Source organism: Dipodomys merriami, unplaced genomic scaffold (genome assembly GCF_024711535.1).
Source record: "Dipodomys merriami isolate MVZ:Mamm:240054 unplaced genomic scaffold, mDipMer1.0.p SCAF_29, whole genome shotgun sequence".
NCBI classification, from domain to species: Eukaryota; Metazoa; Chordata; class Mammalia; order Rodentia; family Heteromyidae; genus Dipodomys; species Dipodomys merriami.
Window position 1 is genome coordinate 4,714,989 of NW_027204381.1, and position 21,707 is coordinate 4,736,695.

Consider the following 21,707-nt stretch of genomic DNA (forward strand, 5'->3'; position numbering starts at 1 on the left):
GCTTTCTTATGTAGGACTTAAAGCCATTGGCCAAGCCAGAATCCAGTGTCAGCCCTGTACCTGGAGGACAGCCCATCCTCAAAAGAACAAGGAGGAAAAGCTGTTCCATCGGATGCTAATTTTAGCCCCTTTGAGTTTTGCCCCAGCTGGCCCTGCCCTTGTGTAAGTTGAGCCACGCAGGGGGAGATAGACTGGGCTTTTCTGAGTCCTTCCCTCCTCTTGGGGAAGGGTAGAGGGATGTAGTTGGGTTCACCCTTCCTGCCTCTCTCCTTTCCTCCCCTGCCTCTTTTCTTACTCTCCCCTCCCCACCTTGGTATGGAGGTCTGTGCCCCACTGAAGTAAGTGTCTGTCCATGCCCCAACCCCCCTCCCTCCAAAAGAGCTCAAAGGGCCTTTTGAGTGGGGGAGGAGGCAGCCTGTAGGCCTGGGAGGAGAGATAAAGGCAAACGTTTGTGGGGGGCCAGGGGTCAGGGGCTGTGTATCTGGTGACTTCTGAAATGCAAGTTCCAACAAAGAGAAATCTGTGAAGGGAGAGCCTCCTCGAAGGAAAGAAAATCTCCATGAAAACAAACTTTTGTTGGAAGCTTTCTCCTCTTGTTTTGGCAGCATTGCTAAGTCCTGGGAGAGGAAATCTTGCTAAGTCTTCCGGAGGAGTCTGGAGGCCTCAAATTGTCCAAATATCAGCCTGCTCTGAGCGAGCAGCGGATGGTTTTTCCTCTCTCTTTAAGACAAGCTTGGGTGTCAGAAAGGTAACGTGATCAAAGGGAAAAGCCAGGAGTTGGGAAAAGCCTAGGCTGTGGGCTAGGAGATGTGGTGGACACAGCACTGTGTGTGACACAGTTCTGTGATTCAGCTGACCCTGAGGTCCCTTTGATCCTTGCTGTTCTGGCCCGCAAAATGGATGTGACTTAGCCAAGTTCACTCAGCTGGAAATGCAGGGGCCAATCCGGTGTGACACCCATCATTTCTCGTTAGATTGTAACTGAGGGAGACAAGGAGATGGAGAGGAAGGGTGTTTGGCTGGATGATTATTTCTCTTTTTATTCCCAGGCCGAGATGGTCACATACCACACACAATTGTTTGATTTCAGCTTCTTGTTTTGTCAATGGCAAAGGAGCCAGGAGTGGTGAAGAAGGGCTTTTTGAGCCTGGAGTCGGTAGTTCACTGCTATAGTCCAAGCTACTTGCAAGGTTGAAGTTAGGAGGATCACAATTTGAGGAAAAGTTTATGATACTCTTTCTCAATGGAGAGTTGGACATGTTGGCTCACACCTGTTACCCTGTCTGGACATGAAGACTAGCGTAGGTGGATCCTGCCCAGGTGTGTACCCAGGTAGGAGGAATGGTTTAGCAGTAAGAGTGCCTTTCGCGCAAGCCCTGAGGACCAGAGATTAAAATTGTATCCCACAAGAGAAGAGCCTCTCGGGTCAGTCCTTGCTTCTGCTTGGGTTGGTGAACTGCCTTGTCTCTTCTCTACATTGATCTGGGAACACTGGGTCCTTATATGTTTTAAAGTATGTAGAAAATGATGCTTTCCCCAGCTGCCAAGATGTTTTTATGTTAAGTAAGCACAAGGATGTTTTTCTCCAGTCCAGGGAAACAGTAGGCATTTCTTCTTTGGTCTTAGTCAGGGAGGAAATTCTTGAATGTGGCTGTCATCCCACAGTGATCAAGGGACTTGAAAGTAGTGGGTGGCCAAGAAGGATAGACCTGGGACTGGCTTTGAGTCTATCTGCTTTTAATAGGCTGTGTGACTGTCCACAAGGGCTGTCCCTCTCTGATCCCTTGTTTCTCTTACCATAGTCGTTCTAAGATAGGCTACAACTCTTGCTCTTTGGGGAGAGAAGGAAATAGAGATGAACTCAGGGGCAGTCCTGGTGGGTGGAGGAGGTCTGAGAGGCCTGGCTTGGGGTGACAAGCCTGGGAACCAAGCTTGAACCTTCTTCCCTTAGTCCTGGTCCACACTGGTTTTCTGGCTGGTCACCAGAGCTTCTGGCATTTTTCTTCTTCCAGATGAGCGTGTGTGTGTGTGTGTGTGTGTGTGTGTGTGTGTGTGTGTGTGTGTGTGTGTGTGTGTGTGTGTGTGTGTGTGTGTGTGTGTGTGTGTGTGTGTGTGTGTGTGTGTGTGTGTGTGTGTGTGTGTGTACTGTGTATTGCTCTGGACATTTTTTTTTGTGTGTGTGAACTCTGGGCTTGGATGCTGTCCCTGTGCTCTTCAGCTCAAGGTAAGCATTCTATTGGTTGAGCCACAACGCCACTTTTGGTTTTCTAGTGGTTTATTGGAGATCAGAGTCTCACGGACTTTCCTGCCCGGGCTGACTTTGAACTGTGATCCTCACATCTCAGCCTCCTGAGTCGCTAGGATGACAGGCGTGAGCCACCGGCGCCTGGCTGCTCTGGCATTTTTGTAAACAGCGTCCCAGGGACGGGAGTGCCTTTCCCAGGGCCCCCTGTCTCTGACTGAAGGGGCCACAATGCACTGGATACTGGAAGGTCTGTCCTGGGAAGACCGAATAAATTAGGAATAAATTAGGAATAAATTAGCAGAGGCTCTTCTTCTCTCCCACCATCCCTCTCTGCAGTCCCATCTCCCCTTGGGCGGTATTCTTGCTGGGTCAGTCACAGGCTAATAACGGAGCCTGGCAGCAGCTGTCACGTGGCTGGCTGAAGGGTCTGCAACAGGGGGCCATTGTTAGAGGCAGTTAATAGGTGAGGTCTCCCACGGCTGACCACATGCAGAGTTCACATGGGCATGTTTACACTAAGCTAGGGGAGTGTGTGTGTGTGTGTTGTGCGTGCATGAAGGAGGCAATCTGTACGAGCTCTCCTCAAACACATACATGTGCAATTGTGCAGCCAGGCACGTGAGTACACACACACACAGAGTCACACATGCATGCATATCATCTCACACATACAGCAGCACACACACAGTGATGCATACGCACCATCACACATGCCACACAACACAACACAGATGTGGAGCAACACTCACTCATATGATGTCAAGCAGCAGCACACTGGTGATGTGAGAATCCAATCCTTTCCTTGCCTTACTTTTTCCTTCCTGGTCCAGTCTTCCCTTCCCTCTCTTCAGTGCTGGGATCAAGCCCAGGGCCTTACACAGGCAAAGCACATCTCTAGCCTCAAGACAAAATTTGTAAGATCTTCTCTCCTCACTCTCCTCGGCTCCTTTCTAACGCCTGATTCTTGCCCTTCCTCTCCCCTCCCTGGTCACCTTTTCCTTTTCAATCAGCAGTGAGCACAGGTCCTTTATTTGCCTGGCCAGCCCTCGTTCCATGTAGTCTGAAGGCCCAGAATGGATAAGACTAGGTTCAAATCCTGACTCTTCCATTTGACTACTCATGACAATGGATACGCTAGCCAGTTATTTCATCCTCTAAGCCTTAGTCATCACTGAGACTAGATTGCAAATACCTCTATGCCAGGGTGCTGTTGGGGATGAGTGTGCATGGTGTCACACCCACTCACCTAGCTCAGGCTGGCCCTGCGGGGTGCCAAGAACGAGTGTCACCTGCCTCCTCTGCTGTCTGGTTCTCTGCTGTTTAAGGTGGGAAAGAATCCTGCCCAGGGAAGGGGTTGGCTTCTACTTTGCCTAGACTTTGCTTCTACTTTGCCTAGACTAGCCATCATTGATGAAGTCCTGTGTATATGAGACAATTATATTCTCCTCATCTTTGAAACAAAGAAGCTGAGACATGTGGGGTGGGGGCATTGAGGAGGGAGGAGGCGGTGTGGTGGTGGTGGTAAGTAATCTGTCCAAGTTCACACTGCAGGAAGTAGCTAGGAATCTAGTTTCCTACCCTGATGTTCTACTATGCTAGGTGATTCGCTACAGCATTATCAGGGACTCCAGCACAAGTTCGTGTGTCAGTCAGCTTTGTTACTGTGATGTTATCCCATGGCATCAACTTCTAGAGAGAAAAGGATTGTTTTGGCTCACAATTTTAGAGGTTCCATGAATAGTTGGCCTGTTGCTTTCAGATTCAGTTTCTTGACCAGTGGAATACTATGCATTGAATAAGAGGAATAAGGAAGTTCTCTATATGGATCTGGAAAGATCTCTAAAATATATTTGTGCATAAAGAGGGAAAACTCTACCAAAGTACTGATAAAGTGTGCAGAAAAGGGGAAACCAAAGCCTATATTTGTATTTACGTGGACAGATGGGAGATAGGAATGGGGGGGGGGAAGACATTTCAGTGTATAGCTTTTTATACTTTCTGAGTTTTGAACCATGTCACATACTACCTATGTCAAAAAATTAAAACAACAACAACAACAACAAACAAAGACCCTGGAAATTCCACAAAATATCTGGGTTGAATTTGAAGAAGAGCTGAACAATGGCCAAAGAGATGGAAAGGGCTAGATTGGAGGAATATTATGGGAGAATGGAGCCTCCCTGGGCTGGGTGTGGGAGTGAGACTGTGCAGAGCAGAGATGGTGCCCCTGGTGCCTGGTGGAAGTCAGTCTTGGTCTGAGAGAGGAAAGGCTAGAGAGAAGCATGTTGGGTATCAAGCCATGACTCCAGGCCTCAGAGCATCATGTCTACCACACTGAGAGTGCAATTTGGCAGCCACTCATCCTTGGGGGCCACCCAACCGTATCCTATTTCTCTTTCTCTCCCCAGAGGCAGTGTTTCTGAGTAATAAGGCAGAGCGGACATTCCTCACGTTGAGTTAAGTTCAGGCCCTCTGAAGGGTGCAGATCTGTAGCTTGCTGGTGGCATCCCCTCCTGCCATCACAGCCCTGCAAGGTGTTGAGTCTGCAGCTGGATCTGGGCAGATACATGAGTCAGGGCCATCCAGGGGGACAGAGGCACTAGGAGTGTGGAACAGTGCTAGGGATGGGGAGGAGGTCTAGTCAGAGGCCATGATAACAGAAATCCACATTCCCTTCTGGGTCAGCGTGTCCTAGGGAGAGGCCAGCATGCGGTGCTCTGTTCTGGTCTCATTGGCTCACATCTGCTGCTGGGGAAGATTCTGGGGCTTTATCTGGAGCTATAGCATCCCAGGAGATGATAGCTATGCTCTCTCAAGATGAATGTCCAACCAGGGATGCCATGGGACAGATGGCAATGAGAGGTGGATGAGGAAAGGAAGCTGGCTAAGAGGAAGCTCAGGCGACATGAATCTGAGGTGTGTGATACTCTGGAACAGTGGGATGAGATATGTGTTTGGGACACATCTTACCTTCCCCCTTGGTGAGGACAGCAGTGTTTTCAGCTTCCTGCCCCACCCCAAGTCCATCTTCAGAGTTGGGGGACAGGATAAAAGATGGACGGAACCGCTAGCAGCAGCCATGCTGTTTAGTGTTGGAGGTATTATGAGCTCCTCTGTGAAATATGACCACACTCTTGGTTTTAGTTGTAGCTGGAAAGGATTAGGAGACAATTAATAAATCATTTAGTGCCCTGAGTTTAAGTAACTTATTATTATGGGGCTGCATACATTTATTACGCTTCACTGAACAACACTGGCACATTTCCTTCGACTGTCACACAATTTGTATGCAATTTGCTTCAGAGGATTTTTTTTTAAAAAATGCATCTATAAATTATTAACCTGCATTCTATGGGACAGATTGCTGGATCCCAACCCCTCCCCCACTGTCTCCTATGAGTCTTGCAAAACCTTCCTGCCCCCCAAATGATGGTAGTGCTGTGTTTCCCCCAAATCCCCCCACCTGCTGTCTGAGAGTTGCCAGAGGCCTAAGGGGTTTGCTGGCTTTCTCCCTGTCTCTTCTCCCAAAAGAGACCTAACAAGGGTATGAAGAAAACAGACACATACTTTAGGGTGATTTGGGAGCCCAAAGAGAGGAAATGTGTGTATGACCAAAAGGTATTCCTGCTTTCATTTCTTTCTGCCTTGTTGGAGGTGATCCAGCCCTGACAGGTCTCAATAACTGTTGAATGAATGAATGAAGCAATGAATACAAGCAACTTCTGAAATCACAAGGCAGCCTAGAAGTAGAACTTAGAATCTGGGGACCAGCAAGGAGACTTATTGAGGGCTTTCTATGCAGCTAAAAGCTTACTTTCTGCAGTGTCCATTTGAGTGGACAGCCTCCCACCCTGTATTTCTGAGTAAATCATTCCAAACATGACTGAGGTTTATTGGATGACTCACTGCCCCTTAACCCTCTCCCTGGCTAATCTTCCAGACCCCAAGTTTGCTTTTTAGGAAAACACACGCATTCTTCTTTCTTGTGACTTCTACTCAAGGCTGAAGATACCGGGTATCTGAGCCTGTAATCCTAACTACTCAGTAGGCTGAGCTAGGAGAATGGAATTTCAAAGCCAATTGGGGCAGAAAAGATTATGAGACTCTTATCTCCAATTAACCAGCAAAAAACCTGGATGTGGAGCCATGACTCCCATGGTAAAGCCCAGGCATTGAGAGAAAAAGTCCAGTGAGAATGGAAGGCCCCGAGTTCAAGCCCCAGTACTGGCAACAATAAGAAATGTGTGCAAAATCAGAGCGAAGAGGCTTGAGCGCCTCCCTGCTGAATGAGGTTCATAAACTTTAGCACAAAGACTTGGCGACATGTGTTTTGACTGCTTGGAGATTTTAAAAAATGGTTCCCTTTCTGGTACTTTTATTCGATGCTGAATTTATGAGGTTATCGAGCAGCTAAATCACAGGCTGGCAAGGCCAGCATCATCACAGAAACCCTGACGCATCTGCTAGGAGGTACGAGCAAAGCTGCAGGCGTTTGGAAAGGCATTCTGTCCTCTCAAGAGGGTCACACTGAAACTTCTCTGATTTAGTTATCTTAAGCCACAAGAAGGCAGTTTAACTAGAGAAGGGCCTCTTGTTTACTGGCCATCTTGCACATCCCACTTAAGGAGACAGCTGGGGCTGCCTTGCTCACCAGCCCTTCCCCTTTGCCCCTGAGGGTCGCTAGCTCTTCAGTTTGCCAGAAACAGAGCTTCATTTGTGTCTTCTGATGGGCGCCTCGTAGCCGACCTTTCTGCAGCCGGACAGAGGGCCCTCTGAGCAAATCCAGCCTCGAGGGCCTTCACCATCATCCCCTTCCTATGTAGGTAGAACTAACTGCCTGTGCCAGCCCCTGCCACCTGCAAGCTCTTTTGCTGGCAGGTGCCAGGTGGAGACAGTCAGCTGTGCAGAGAGAGATTGTTCTGGGTAGTTACTGCTAGCAAGGGACCCCGTTTTTATCTACCTGCCATCAGAATAATCTGTCCTCTGCTGGAGGCTCCTCAGAGGAGCAATGAGCAGGTGAGAGGCTTGGCAGGTGGCAATTCAACGGGGACACCTCAGGGCTGGCTAGTAGAGCTGCCAAGCCCTGCTTTGGTGTCTGGTGGCCTTGGCCTCAGTGCCTGGAGGTGAATTGCTGGTGCTGTGACCTCAGGAAACCTTCCTAGCCCTCTCCGGTTTATGGTGAAATGGGGCCTCCCTAGGAAAGTCATGGTTTTCTTACTCCGTTTGTTCTCAGATTGGTGTTATACCCTGGAGCCAAATTAGTGGCTAAGAACAATTGGAAACAAATGCTCTTTCAGCATCCTGCTGTGATCTGGGGATTCAGGTGGGGACACCAGCCGTGTGGTAGCTTCCTCCGTGGAGCCACCCCTCCGCAGAGACTGCATCAGCATCCCGACACCACTCAGCACAGCCAAATCCCCTCACGATCAGCCAGCACGCAGCACATCTGCCGAACCTCAGCGAAACAAGCTGGAGCCCTGTTAAGTTATTTATGACACAATATTCAGGACCAGCCCCGGGAGGCGAGTTAGGAAGTGATGAATGGGAGTGCCATGGTTCTGCTTAAGATGCTGGGGCCAGGGGAGGGGACCTGCTCTGTGCCCTAGGTACCAGGGGTCCTGAGGCTCTTTCCTCTTGGGGGTCCTGGGTGGACATCTCCTCTGAGATGTGAACGATTGTTGGCTTGGCCTGGACTCAATAGGAACATTCTTCCTATTCCGTCTAGCACTGTCCTGAGACGTGGCCACCCCCACGCTTCTGCCTTATGTGGAGGTCCTGGCCCCAACGTGTAACAGTTAATAGGAATCTCTGGGAACATGAAGAAGAATCTGTCTGGAGTTCCTACAGAACTGTAGGTTTATCAACCCAATTAACTCATGGTATGGCTCTCCTGTTAGACGGAAGCCTCCAGGAGGTCAGGGGACCAGATTAGTTCATCATGGATTCACCACCTAGGTCTGGCACTTAAAAAATGTTCTGTTGGGTGGGGGGAGAGATGGAGGTTGTGGAAGTGGGAGGGAAGGGATGGTAGGGGAAAAATAAAGGAGGAGGCAACAATGCTTGATAAGAAATGTACTCATTACCTTGCTTATATAACTGTAACCCTTCTGTACAGTATTTTCACAATAAACTTACTAAAAATACTCTGTTCAATGAGCCAGGTGCTAGTGGCTCACGCCTGCCTTCCTAGTGTTGGGGATTATGGTTCTAAGCCAGCTTTGGTAGGAAAGTCCAAGAGATTCTTCTCTCGAAGCAACAAAAAGCCAGAAGTGGAGCTGTGGCTCAAGTGGTAGAACACCAGCCTTGAGTAAAAAACCTAAAGGATAGATAGCACTCAGGCCCTGAGTTCAAGCCCCAGTGATGACACATGCACAAAATTGTTCTATAAATGAATGAAGGGGGTTCTTGGTTGGGTTTTTGACATGCCTCTACTCCAATGTGGAGCAAGGGGAAAGGAGCGGAATGATCTCCATGACATTCCCCTTCCATCCATTAAGGTCTGAGCATGCTCTATTCTAACACTGGCCTCTGCCTAAGCAGGCACTGGGCTCCATTCACCCTCTGCCCCCGCTGGCCTTGGGCTGTGGGGCACTGGCCCCTGTGTCAAATGCTTTCTTTGCCCTGGTAACACTGCAGGCTTCCAATTAAGGCCTTGCTCTTTAGTAGCAAAATACCATTCTATGCCTCCCCTCTTCCCCCTGGAACATCCACACACTGTCACTTTCCCCTGCCACACAGCTGAGCATTCCCTCCAAAGTAAAGCCAGATGCAGAGTGAGGTCTTAGGACAAAGAGATACGTTTGTTCTGCCCTGGGCTGCACCTCCCGGGTAGGCTGTATTTACTTTTCCTGTGCAGCCAGACCCCTCTCCACAAGCAGAATGGAGGGCCTCTTCATTTCTAACCAAATGAGGAAAGCCAAGGGTCATTCTGCAGCAGACACTGTCCTGTGTCACACTGCCTTTGTTCCCCCAAAGAGGAGCCAGCATCTTTCCTTCTTGATGTCTGCTCTAGAGTTCGTCTTGCTTCCTACCAAAACAACAACCAAAAAAACCCCTAACAACAACAAACACCACAACAAGAATATTTACTTGCACAGAAACAGAACCTTAACTTTTCAAAGTACGTAGCTATTTCATTTCATTTTTACAATATCTCTGTGCTACAGGCAACGCAGGCATAAGCATTTGGGTTTATTTCAGCCCCCAAAGATTTATTGGTATTTAATCCAAGATTTCTTGGAATTTTAGGACTTCCTGGCTTAACATGAATGGAGCGAATACCTTTTCCTTTGATTTGTAACCTCTCTGGGGAGGAAGAAAGCCTTAAAAACAGTACAACTTGTAACCCTCTCCCCAGAAAAAAATGCACAGACAAATACCATTTTGAGTGAGGAACCTTAAGGTTCCTCTTACTCTGGTCTAGCCACTTAGTTCAAGAGATGAAGAAACAGAAGCCCAGCGAGTTAGGACCATATGCACAAGGTCCTAGGACTATGGTGTGTGTGTGGAGAGGGGGGAGGTGGCAAAGGACATCCTCTTGGTCCTGTCTAAACCCTTTCCCATATAGCAAACTGCTCTTGGCTGCATTGGATTAGAAACCCTAATCCCGGCCACCCCCTTCCCCGCCCCTCCTCTATCTTTTCTCAGCTTCTGCACCCCTTTCTCCTTTTAGATTTCCTGTGTCTGAGTTATTGCTGTGTGTATGTTCCTAGACTGTCTTTCATTTCAGATTACAGAGTTGGTCCCCCTCTACCTCCCTTGCCAGGCTGTTTCATTTGTTTGTTTTTTTTTAAACAACAACAACAATAAAACTTGTTAAATCCTGAATCATTTCCTAAGTCATTTGTATCCCTCGAAACAACCCTCCAGAATCTCCTTGGCTCAGATGCTACCACAGAAAGTCATCTTCTGGGCTGATCCACTAGGCTGGCTGTTTTCTCCTTTCGGAGGAAATGGTCCAGGAACCTGGTCCATCCTTCCTTGTGGCCTTGCCCCTGAGTTCTCCTTACCATGGCTGCAGGATGGTGGGCCCTGTGCTCTCGGCCAATGATCCTTGGCTCTCTTATCCTCTTTTGGAGGCTGATGATTTGTTCCTTTTCCTGCTCTTGAAGATTCAAAGTTCTTTCTTCTCTTTGATAGAACTTGGGCAGAGTTAGTGTTACACACATTACAGTCAAATACACAGAACGTGAATTACCATCTTAACCTTCTCCCCTGTGTGTGTGTGTGTGTGTGTGTGTGTGTGTGTGTGTGTGTGTGTGTGTGTGTGTGTGTGTGTGTGTGTGTGTGTGTGTTGCTAGGGATAAAACCCTGGAGTTCATGAATTCTAGACAAGCACTATACCAACCCCCATTTTATCCATTTTTTAAAAGCATCTTCTGTGACAAGTACAATCACTTTGTTGTGCAGCCGTCATCAACATCCACCCACAGAACACTTTTATCTCACCAAACTAAAATTCTGTCCCTATTAAACACCTCTCCATTCACACCCCAGCTTCCAACCCTGGTCACCACCATCCTGCTCTCTGAGTCCATGAATTCCACTGCTCTAGGTATACTATATAAGTGGAATCAAAAAGTATTTGTCCTTTTGTGACTGGTCTATTTCACTCAAGGTACATCCATGGATCGATGAATTCTGGCATATAGATGTCCTCAAGGTTCATGTAGAGAAATGTTTTTCTTTTCCCTTTGTGTAGTTTTATAAGATAGAGGCATGGTTTTATAGAGTCTTAATTATTCTCTGTTCTTCCTCAAGCCTCTTTTATTTTATTCTCTCTCTCTCTCTCTCTCTCTCTCTCTCTCTCTCTCTCTCTCTCTCTCTCTCTCTCTCTCTCTCTCTCTCTGTACTAGTACTTAGTCCTGAACTCAAGGCCCGTGTGCTATTTCATTCAAAGTTGGTGCTCTACCACTGAGCCATAGCTCCATTTCTGGCTTTTTGGTCATTAGAGGTAAGAATCTTATGGATCTTACTGGCCTAGCTGGCTTTGAACCACAATCTTCAGATCTCAGCCTCCTGAGTAGCTAAGATTATAGGCATGAGTCACCAGCCCCTGGCCAAATGTCATGCTTTTTAATCATTACGGTTTCTAAGCCCCACTGACTGTCCCTCACTTTTTCCCTCCATGTTTTCCTCAGAGCTGCATCTGAATCCCAGCCTTCCAGCCCATCCCTTAGGATGTTCCATGGAGAATAGGGGTGTGGGGGTGCTGTCATATGCCACGTGTGGTGTGCATGTAACTACGTCTTCTCCCTTGACCACAACTATTAGTCAGGGATAATAGTCTCAATTCCTGCCACTAACCAGCTGTTTGACCTTGACCAAGCTGCATAACCTTTCTGGGCTTTGGTTTTGTCTCTCACAGTGGAAGGAATTACCCGTTCCTTCCCATAGCCACTAACCACAGGTAGTGGCTGTTCCGTACTTGAAATGTGGCTAGTGAGATTGGAGATCAAGTTTTTTTTTTCTCACTCTATTTCATCTTAATTAATTAGAATCTAGATGTAAAGAGCCACATGTGGCTTAGTGGCTATCTTCTATTCCTATGTAGCTGTAGAGAATGAGAGTGGCAATATGTTGAACTTCAGTAGATACAAAGTGCTTAGCCAGCCCTGGGTCTGGCACACAGTAAGTGCTCATGAAATGCTTGGGTATTATTAGGTATTCTGTGTCTTGTTTCCGGCTCGCCACACCTGATAGCCCACAATGACACCCCACAATGGCTGTCCTGAGTCACCTGGAGGAGGGAAGGAAGGTGTTGCTGCATGGTGCATGTCAGTAATGAGCCTCCAACTGAATGTTTCTGGTCTGCTACTTTCCCTGGAGGGTCATGTGAGCCAGAGTGGTATGTGGCCTGCTTTGCAAGTGATTAACATGGTGTAAGCAATCTGCATAGAGAGAGAGAGAGAGGAGGAAAAAAAAAACCTCAGTTGGTATTCCATTATTCTATTAGAGTTTCAGAGCCAGGATTAAGTGGACATGATTTCTTCCTATGGGCCATTAATTTTGTTTTATTGCTGGTCTGATGGCCATTACCCTTTTTTGCCAATGCATTCCCCCATTAGGTTTGTACAATTAACAAAATATGTGCTGTTAGGGCTTTGATGGGAAGAGTGGGATAGAAATAAAGGGAGGGGGTGCAGCCGCTACTGAGGTGGGGGTGGGGGAGAGGCTGGAGCCAGGGGTGGAGTTTCAGGAAATCAAGAGAGGTGAGCCTCTTCATCACCTGCTGCAGCCATGGGCATTCCTGGAACTTTGTAGCAGACCTTTCCAGCTGTGCCCCTGCAAGGGGAGAAGGTGGTGGCAGGTGAGAGGTCAAGACACATGGCTGGTCCAGGCAGCAGCAATGCTGGCACCTCCTTGCTCCCTGCCCTCAGCCTCTAGCTGGGCACAGTAGAGCTGAGAACACAGTGTGTCACCCCTCCCCTCCCCTTCCCCTATCCCTCGCTGTCACCTTGAACTGGAAATCCAGGATCACCATGTGGAGACTCAGGATTGGCATGGTTACGTTATACAATTTTGGGTGAAATCTAAGGGATCTGGATTTTTAAATGTGATGTCTCCACAATATTTTGACGTTGGAAAAAATTATTGAGAAACATTGGGCAGGGCTGGGAAGGTGGCTCAGTGGTAGAGTGCTTGCCTTGCATGCATGAAGCCCTGGGTTCGATTCCTCAGCACCACATAAGCAGAAAAAGCTGGAAGTGGCGCTGTGGCTCAAGTGATGGAACACTAGCCTTGAGTTCAGGCCCCACGACCAACCAAAAAAAAAAAAAAAAAGAAAGAAAGAAAAAAGAAACATTGAACAGACCAAGGAAAGCTTCCAGATCAGCCTTTTAACAGCTTTTCTGGGGCACTAAGGAGTCTTGGAGAGTTTTAAAGAGGAGTGACTGTGATTTGATTTGTGTTTCAGAAAGGTCCTAGGGTACGGGGAAGAGGATGGGCAATAACAGGATGTCTGACTCCAATATCTTTTATTGTTGGTGGTGATGGTGGTCATGAGGCTTGAACTCAGGGCCTGGACACTGTCCCTGAACTTTTCTTTTCTTTTTTTTGGGGGGGGATCCGGACGTGGGGTCTGAACTCTGGGCCTGGGCGCTGTCCCTCAGCTTTTCAGCTCAAGGCTAGCGCTCTACCACTTGAGCCACAGCACCACTTCCGGCTTTTTTCATTTTGCTTATGTTGTCCCTGAACTTTTCAAGGTTAGTGCTCTAGTACTTTGAGCCACAGCACGACTTCCAGTTTTCTGATGAGATAAGAGACTCATGGACTTTCCTGCCTGGACTGCCTTTTGAACCGTGATCCTCAGATCTCAGCCTCCTGAGTTGCTAGGATTGTAGGTGTGAACCACTGGTGCCCAACTCAGGCTGCAATATCTCTTTTTTTGGGGGGGGGGGGTCCGGTCGTGGGGCCTTGAACTCTGGGCCTGGTCGCTGTCCCTCAGCTCTTCAGCTCAAGGCTAGCACTCTACCACTTGAGCCACAGCGCCACTTCCGGCTTTTTCTTTTTTGCTTATGTGGTGCTGAGGAATCGAACCTAGGGCCTCAGGCATGCAAGGCAAGTACTCTGCCACTGAGCCACCTTCCCAGCCCTCAGACTACACTATCTTTACCACTAACCACAGTGGTATATTAAGTCACCTTAGCAAGGGACTCATTGCTCTTCCTGGAGATCTGGGCAACCTCAAAGATGTGTAGATGTCAGATGAGAATTTTGTTTTTAAGTTAATTCTGTCATTTTTATATGGGGAAATTGAGTGCTTAAAGGCCTTTGTCCAATGACAGAGTTAGGGTATCTGTGTACCTGATACCTTCCCTCCCTCTTTCCTTGCCAATCTAGTACTTTCTCTGTTAGATCATGACTTGTTTAAGCCCCAGATCATCTTCCTCCATCCATCTAACCTACCTGGATGTACATCATGGTTGCAAAGTCAAGTTCTCTATAGTACTGTAGGGACTATAGTACCTCCAGAGGAAACTTTGTTCTATGCCTCTCCTCACCTTTTTCCAAATGGATGTAACCATTCAACAAACCCCTTTCATTTTTTATTGCTCATATTTCCTCCTCTCTATACATGAGTGATTAATCTCATTGATGACTATTCAGACACTAAGTCAAACTGAAGTTCTAATTCTAGTTGCATTATTGCACAGCTGTAGGTCTTTAACATGATAGAAGGCCCTAAACCATGCTCATAAACAATTCCTGACTGGCATCAATGGCTCAGTGTCAGTCCAGGAAGATTCTTTACTGGTCCATGATGAGGAATGAAAGATAGGGACAAAATGGAGAAGATGAGAGAGAGAGAGAGAGAGAGAGAGAGAGAGAGAGAGAGAGAGAGAGAGAGAGAGAGAGAGAGAGATTTGCTTTTTATGATACCTTAGTTACTCAGTTCAAGGAATAAACCTTTACTGTGCGATTTTGGCCTCCTTTTGTACACTGAATTACTTTATGAAATAATATTTAAAGGAGGCACAACTAATGTTTTACTAAAATATGTTATTAACCCTACCAGTCTTTAAATGTTTCTTAACATTTTGCTAATGGCTGAAATCCAATCCTATGGAACATGCTTTGAAACAGCTTTGACTGGGTGAAGGATTCTTCTTCCATAGCTGAGATTCACTACCTTTGGAGGAAGCTAGACTCAATTTGGATGGTTCTTCTTACTATAGAATTCCTTCTATATTGAACTGAAGAATGGCATCCTCTAACATCTACAATTACTCTTAAGTCTACCTTCAAACATTCAAACTATCATGCGGGATAGAGATAGCATTGTTTTAGGCACCAGAGACAGAACTAATGCATAGTATGCAGAGAGACAAATGAAGATGTAGCTCTAGTTTCTTCTGCATCCCCCCAGCCTCTTTATAATAATGAAACAAACATATTAATAGCTACCATTCAATTAGTGCTGATTTGGTATGAGGCACTGTTTTAACCACTGTAGATTGTATTAAGTCATGGAATTCTCACAGTCACTTCAGAGGTAGGACTTTCATGAGTCATATTTTCTAGATAAAAACTAAGACACCAAGGAATAAGGGACCTGCCTATCATCAAGTTAAGATGGAAACTTGTACAGTATTTGCACTTTTTTTCTATTTTTTTAAATTGTCAAGGTGATGTATAGAGGAGTTACAGTAACTTAAGTAAGGTAGTAAGTACATTTCTTGTCAAACTTATTACCCCTTCCCTCATTTTTCTCCTACTTCCCCCCAAGTTGTACAGATCATTCCCAACATATTGTCTTGTGAATATCACTGTGTTTCTTTGTTGTTATTGTTTTTAATGTACTAGATGATTTCTTGTTTTCTTTTGTATATTCTTCCCTCTGTGGTATATTCCCTGTTGTCACTGTATTTGATTTTGGTAGCCTAGTATTGTATATGTATATGTATACATATATGTATATATTTATCTGAATTAAGGAAAGGAAAGGGGAACAACAGAGTGGTGAGACAAAAGTATTTGTACTTTCAACCACTAGACTTTTTACCCATAATTTAACGGTTAGACATTGTCTCTCATTTTTATCTTCTACTCATCCCTGTCTAAGTTATTAAAATACTATGCCAGAAATGCACATAGAACTGATGTGGGCTGCTAAGTCCAGGATGGAGAAGATCATTCATGCCACAGGTGGATGCTGTATGGGATTAACAAATGCAACCGAAGATCATATTTAGTCAGCTGGGGCAGTAAGAGTATGTACCAGCCTTGTATGTAACTCAAATAACCCAGCTAGTTTTTTTCCCTTTCAACTAAGATACCCTATTCTGAGTTTGGGGGATTTTTTTTAGTATATTAGAGCCAAGTTTGGTATAGATATACCTGTCAAATCTTCTTCTACAATTCTGTAAAAGAAACTGAATTTGAATGGAACATAGAATACAATTTGAGTCATTTAGAGTAATGAGATTGTGGGCAATTTTCCCTTGCTTTCAAAATTATTTAGTTTGTGGTTGCCATGATGTTAGTGTGAAAGAAATAAAGACTGGTAAAAGTTTTAAAAAAATGAAGCTTTTAGTTTGGGCTTGTTCTTTCAGCTAGTGAAAGGCATTATAACATCTTCAGTCTATCAGCCTAGCAGCTTCTCTTCCAGACTTTGTATCATATGCAATGGAAGTCTTCATATCTTCTTCCATGTTCCTGATGTCTCAGATGGACAGTCCTGGAGTTTAAGGTTAGAGTACACACTACCATGAAACATAATCCAGAGACTCTGTGTACAGAGATCATGTCTCGTTCAGTAGTAACAGACATGTAGTCGACCCCATTGCCAACCCAGGCTCATTCTGAGGTGCTGATTGGAGTGAAGTGGGTCCATCCTTTTAATAGATGCTGAGAACTTGGCCCATACCATGAACTCTGCTAAGCTTTGGGGATATAAAGATGCATAAAATGTGGTCCTTTTCCTCAGTGACTTGCAGTCCTATGGTTTGGTCTTGTTTGTGACTTAACTCCATGATCTAAAGACACAGTCGTGTGAATTATTAGTAGATAGCTCCAAAAGAAGATCCTTGGCCTAGAGAACATATTATGAACAAGAGGGGAAATTCATTTCCGTGAGTGCATTTCACTATGCCCCATGCCTGAATCTCTTAACTAAAACTCTTGAGATGCCTTTCTTGTCTTAATTAAAGGGAAAATATTAAAAGGAGTGGAAGAGGATGTTACATCTTACACTTTAAGCAGTAGAACTGAACTGCTTAAAGTTCATGGTCCAGGCCTGGTCGCTCTTACCTATGCTTGGAGCCTTCTGTACTTGGCATGACTCTCTCCTCTCTTCTTCTTCAAGCAGACCAGTTTCTACACTGTCTCAGGCCCCCCTTACTCCCCCGATTCCTATCCTTGCTCAGATCACTCTACCTCTTCTTTGGCAGTCTCACTGTTAGCTTTTTGCTACTATTAAAAAAATATGTGTATATTAGACAGGCATTTGCATCACTGTGACCAAATGTCATTTAAGAAAAAAAACTTAAAAGAGGAAAGAGTCATCTTGGCTTATGGTTTCAAGGGTTCAATCCACAATGGAAGGAACAGTGTGGCAGAACAAAGTAGTTCACATTATGGCATTCAGGAAGCCAAGTGAGCTGAAAGTTGTAGATGGGGAGATTGTAGTTGTTTAGATTCGTGTCATTAAAAGAAGCCATAGGAAAGTCCATGAGACTCTTTTTTTTTTTTTTTTTTTTTTTGGGTCCGGTCGTGGGGCCTGAACTCTGGGCCTGGGCACTGTCCCTCAGCTCTTCAGCTCAAGGCTAGCACTCTACCACTTGAGCCACAGCGCCACTTCCGGCTTTTTTCTTTTTGCTTATGTGGTGCTGTGAATCGAACCCAGGGCCTCAGGCATGCAAGGCAAGCGCTCTACCACTGAGCCAACTTCCCAGCCCCTCCATGAGACTCTTATCTTCAGTTAACCACCAGGAAACAGGAAATCGGAAGTGGCACTGTAGCTCAAAGTGGTAGAGTGCTAGTCTTGAGCACAAAGGCTCAGAGGCAGTGCCTAGGCCGAGTTCAAGACCCACAAGTGACAGAGAAAGAGAGAGTGAGCACTCACGAGAGAGACAGAGAGACAGAGACAGAGAGACAGAGAGAGACAGAGGCGCCATTCACCTTGCACTGGAAAGCAGGAAAGATGCCTTGAGAGCATCTCAGGAAATGGCTAGACCCCGCCAATCACAGGTTATAAGGTGTAAGACTGTGCACTCCCAATATCTTCCCTTGGGACGAGAGAACTGATGGGGTACCCTGTTTACACTAGTGAAGTGTTTTCCTATGTTCAACCACTCAAGCACTCAGATGTGGCTGCAGTTGTGGTCCCAGGAGGCCCTGCTACTGCTTGAGTGTTTATGGATGCTGGCTTTATATGAATGCAGAATATAAGAATTATGGGGGTCATGAAAATTTCCATGGAGATTTCAGAGGAAGTCCTGGGAGGCTAGACAAGATGCAGCAGGGTTAGATTCACTCCAAGAATCTCCTGAAGAAATAATTCATAAAGCCAGGAAGTGAAGAAACAACAACTACTTCTTCTTCCTCCTCCTCATCTTCCTCCTCCTTCTTCTTTTAATTTTGTGCCAGTCCTGGGGCTCGAATTCAGGACCTGGGCACTTTCCCAGAGCTTTTTGAGTACAAGGCTAGTCCTCTATCACTTGAACCACAGCCCCATTTTTGGTTTTTAGGTTTTTTTTGGTAGTTTAGTAGGGATAAGAGTCTCACAGACTTTCCTGCCCAGGCTGGCTCTGACCCACAATCCTCAGATCTCAGCCTCCTGAGTAGCTAAGATGACAGGCATGAGCCACCAATGCCTAACTATAAAGAAACTTCTTTTTTTATTGTCAAGATGATGTACAGATGAAGAAATTTCTTGCACATATTCCCACTACCATGCTACCATGATTTTCTGCCCAAGTGCATGGAGTTGAGCAATCATGCACTGAACCCTTTGAAACTGTGAACCCAAATAAATTCTTCCTTCCTTGTTTGCATCAAGTGTTTTGGCTACAGCTATACAAAAGTAAATAATATAAAATTTGAGACAATCAACATCTGAAGAGAAATGGTTCCTTTGGTTCTTAGTTTTGGAGGTTCTAGGCCATGGTTTGTTGCACCCACTGCTTTGGGCCTCTGGCGAGGCAAGCACTCATGACAGAAACACATGCTCATGGCTAGGAAGCAGAAGGGAAGAAACAAAGGTTCTACAATCCCTTCCAGGATCCTCCAATGACCTAAAGTCCTCCCACTAGGCCCCACCCACTTCTAAAAGGTTCCATCGCCTTCAAAGAGCACCACACCCGGAACCAAGCCTTTTAACACATGGCTTGACTTCTCAACATTAGAATTCTCCTCCCTTTCAACACTCTCCCTATCTTCCACTGGCTGTCTTACCTATCCAGTCTCCCAAGATCTCTCTCACATTCTTTCCCTGCCAACCTCATTTCTCCATGGAGAGAGAATGATTATCAGTATAACACAGTTTAAACCAGTGGTTTTCAGTACTAGGCATTGAACTTAGGGTTTCACATATCCTAGGCAAGTTCTACCACTTGGGCCATGGCCTCAGCCCTTTCTTGTTTTTGGCTTTTGTTGTTGCATTTTGTTTTGTTGAGATGTGGATCTCTAACTTTGCCTGGGCTGGCTTTTGCCTCACAGTATAGAGAACCTGGGATTATAGTTGTATACCACTTTGGTTTTGGTTGTAATGAAGATTGAATTTAGGGCCTTATGCTTGCTATTCAAGTACTCTATCACATGAGCCATTACCTGTTTGCTTTTAGGTTCTCAGATAGGGTCTCAAACTTTTGCTTGGGCTAGCTTCAGATCTCAATTCTTCTGTCTCTGCCACTTCAATAGCTGTGGTGACAGGCAGGTACCACCAGGTTCAGCTCTTAACACAAGTTTTTATACAGTTATGTTTTATTTGTGTGGCTTGATTTGGGCAGTCTTATTTCCTCAGTGAGTGGGGGCAATGTCTTTGTAACACATCCCATGGATTCATTCCCCTTGCATGTAGCAAGTGTAATTCATGAAACAGATAGCAGATAAATATGCACTGTTTTAAAAATTGTTTTATCCCAGGAAGGTAATTTGAAACATATTTTTTCCCTATCTACTACTGAGGCTTGACCTCAGAGCCTGGCACTCTACCACCTGCGCCACACCTCTACTTCTGGCTTTTTGATGGTCCATTGGAAAGTCTTGTGAATTTGTCTGCTTGGGCTGGTTTTGAACTGTGATCCTCAGATCTCAGCCTCCTGAGTAGCTAGGATGACAGATGTGAGTCCCCGGCACCTGACTTCTCTATCATTCTTTCCCATGCACATTTTCTTTCCTACACAACTGGACTCTTTGCTTCATTCCTGCAAGCAAGATCTTCATTTTCCTACCATGTACAGCCAAGCTAGCTCTCCTTGTTTAGATTGCAAGTTTTCACAGGGTTTGCTCAGCTCTGTTGTCCCTCACCAGGTCAAACACTGGTTAAGAGCTCCGATAACTGGTTATTGCCTTGGACAGCTTGGGGGTGGGGTGCACAATGGCCACACCGTCAAGAACTCTTTTTGCTCTGTATTTCCTATAGAGAACTAACCAGAAACTCAAAAGAAATGAGGCACCCAGCATATAGAGGAGGGCATGAAACTGTCTCTCTGTGCTGGTTAGTGCTTAAAACAATCATCATGTTGTAATAAGAATTCTTTGCTAGGAAACTTTTCCATTCAGTGCTGTGGGCACAAGGCTGCCTGCCTCAGCCTTGCTCTGAGCAGATCCCCAAACGCTGGTTCCATCCTTACCCCACCCTGGCTCTCACCACCTACCCCCACCTTCTTACCCAGTCTATAAAGATGTATTCTTTTTTTCCTCAGGTGAAGTCTGGAGCAGGACTCTGAGGCTTTCTGTTCTCCATGCTGCTCACGAAAAAGGAGGCTGTGAACTGTAAGTAACTTTGATTGGCATTTTCCACACTGACTCAATAAGGTTAAGGGTTCAAGACCAGCTCTGAACCCGATCTTTAACAGCCGTGTATTGTGGAAGAGTTCCATTGAACAATGAGCTAGTCAGAATGTAAAATACAGTGGAGCTCTAATTAGATTATGTCGGAGTGTGACAAAGGAGCCCCATAATATGACATGCTCTTTAATTAGACTGTATTGATTGGGCATTAAGGTTGTCTTGATGTGTTACGTGTGTCATGAGTGCTGGGGAAGGAAGCTCTTGAGTTTGTAAGGTCAACCTGGACCTTAACCACTGCTTGTAGGTTGAACGTGTGTGTGTGTGTGTGTGTGTGTGTGTGTGTGTTTGGGGGAGGTGGGAGATCAGTGCAAAAAGGATATGGCAGATCATTTCCCAAAGTGGGCCAAGTTCAGAGCTGGCCCTTACTTTTTGTTGTTGTTGTTATTGGTCATGGGGCTTGAACTCTGGGCCTGAGCACTGTCCCTCAGCTCTTCAGCTCAAGGCAAGCACTCTACCACTTGAGCCACAGCGGCACTTCCGGTTTTCTGGTGGTTCATTGGAGATAAGAATCTCACTGACTTTCCTGCTCTGGCTGATTTTGAACCAAAATCCTCAGATCTCAGCTTCCTGAGTAGCTAGGATTACAGGTGTGAGCCACTGGTGGCCGGCTTGCTCTTACTTTTATATCTGGCTATTTTTGGGAAGGTGTGAAGGAGGAAAAAAGAAATGCTTCTGGTCATTTCTCCTCTATCTGTCCAGTACGGGCTCTCTCTACCCATGCTTATCCTCAGCGGCTCATGTTGGGCTCTCTGTAAGTCTATCCACCTGTAGAACCTGACCAAAGCTCAGTTTTCCCCATGAAGCATGCCCTCCCCCTGTCTCCAGTAACACCATCTAGAAGTAATTTCTCCCTTTTCAGAGATTCTGCGCTATTCCAAGGAGGCCAGGAGCTCCTGGAGGGGAGAGCCTGGGAATTCCCATTTCATTTGCACCCTCAGCCTAGCTG

General features: G+C 46.0%; 1 protein-coding gene across 4 annotated transcripts in view; it reads left to right on the forward strand.

The window, feature by feature from the left end:
* LOC138838847 (homeobox protein PKNOX2) overlaps window positions 1–21,707 on the forward strand; it is a 261,583-nt gene that overhangs the window by 36,601 nt on the left and 203,275 nt on the right. For all 4 annotated transcript variants that reach the window (XM_070038240.1, XM_070038238.1, XM_070038241.1 and 1 more), the window contains exon 2: window positions 20,614–20,683. The gene's annotated coding sequence lies outside the window, so the exon portion shown is untranslated. The remainder of the gene's footprint in view (window positions 1–20,613; window positions 20,684–21,707) is intronic.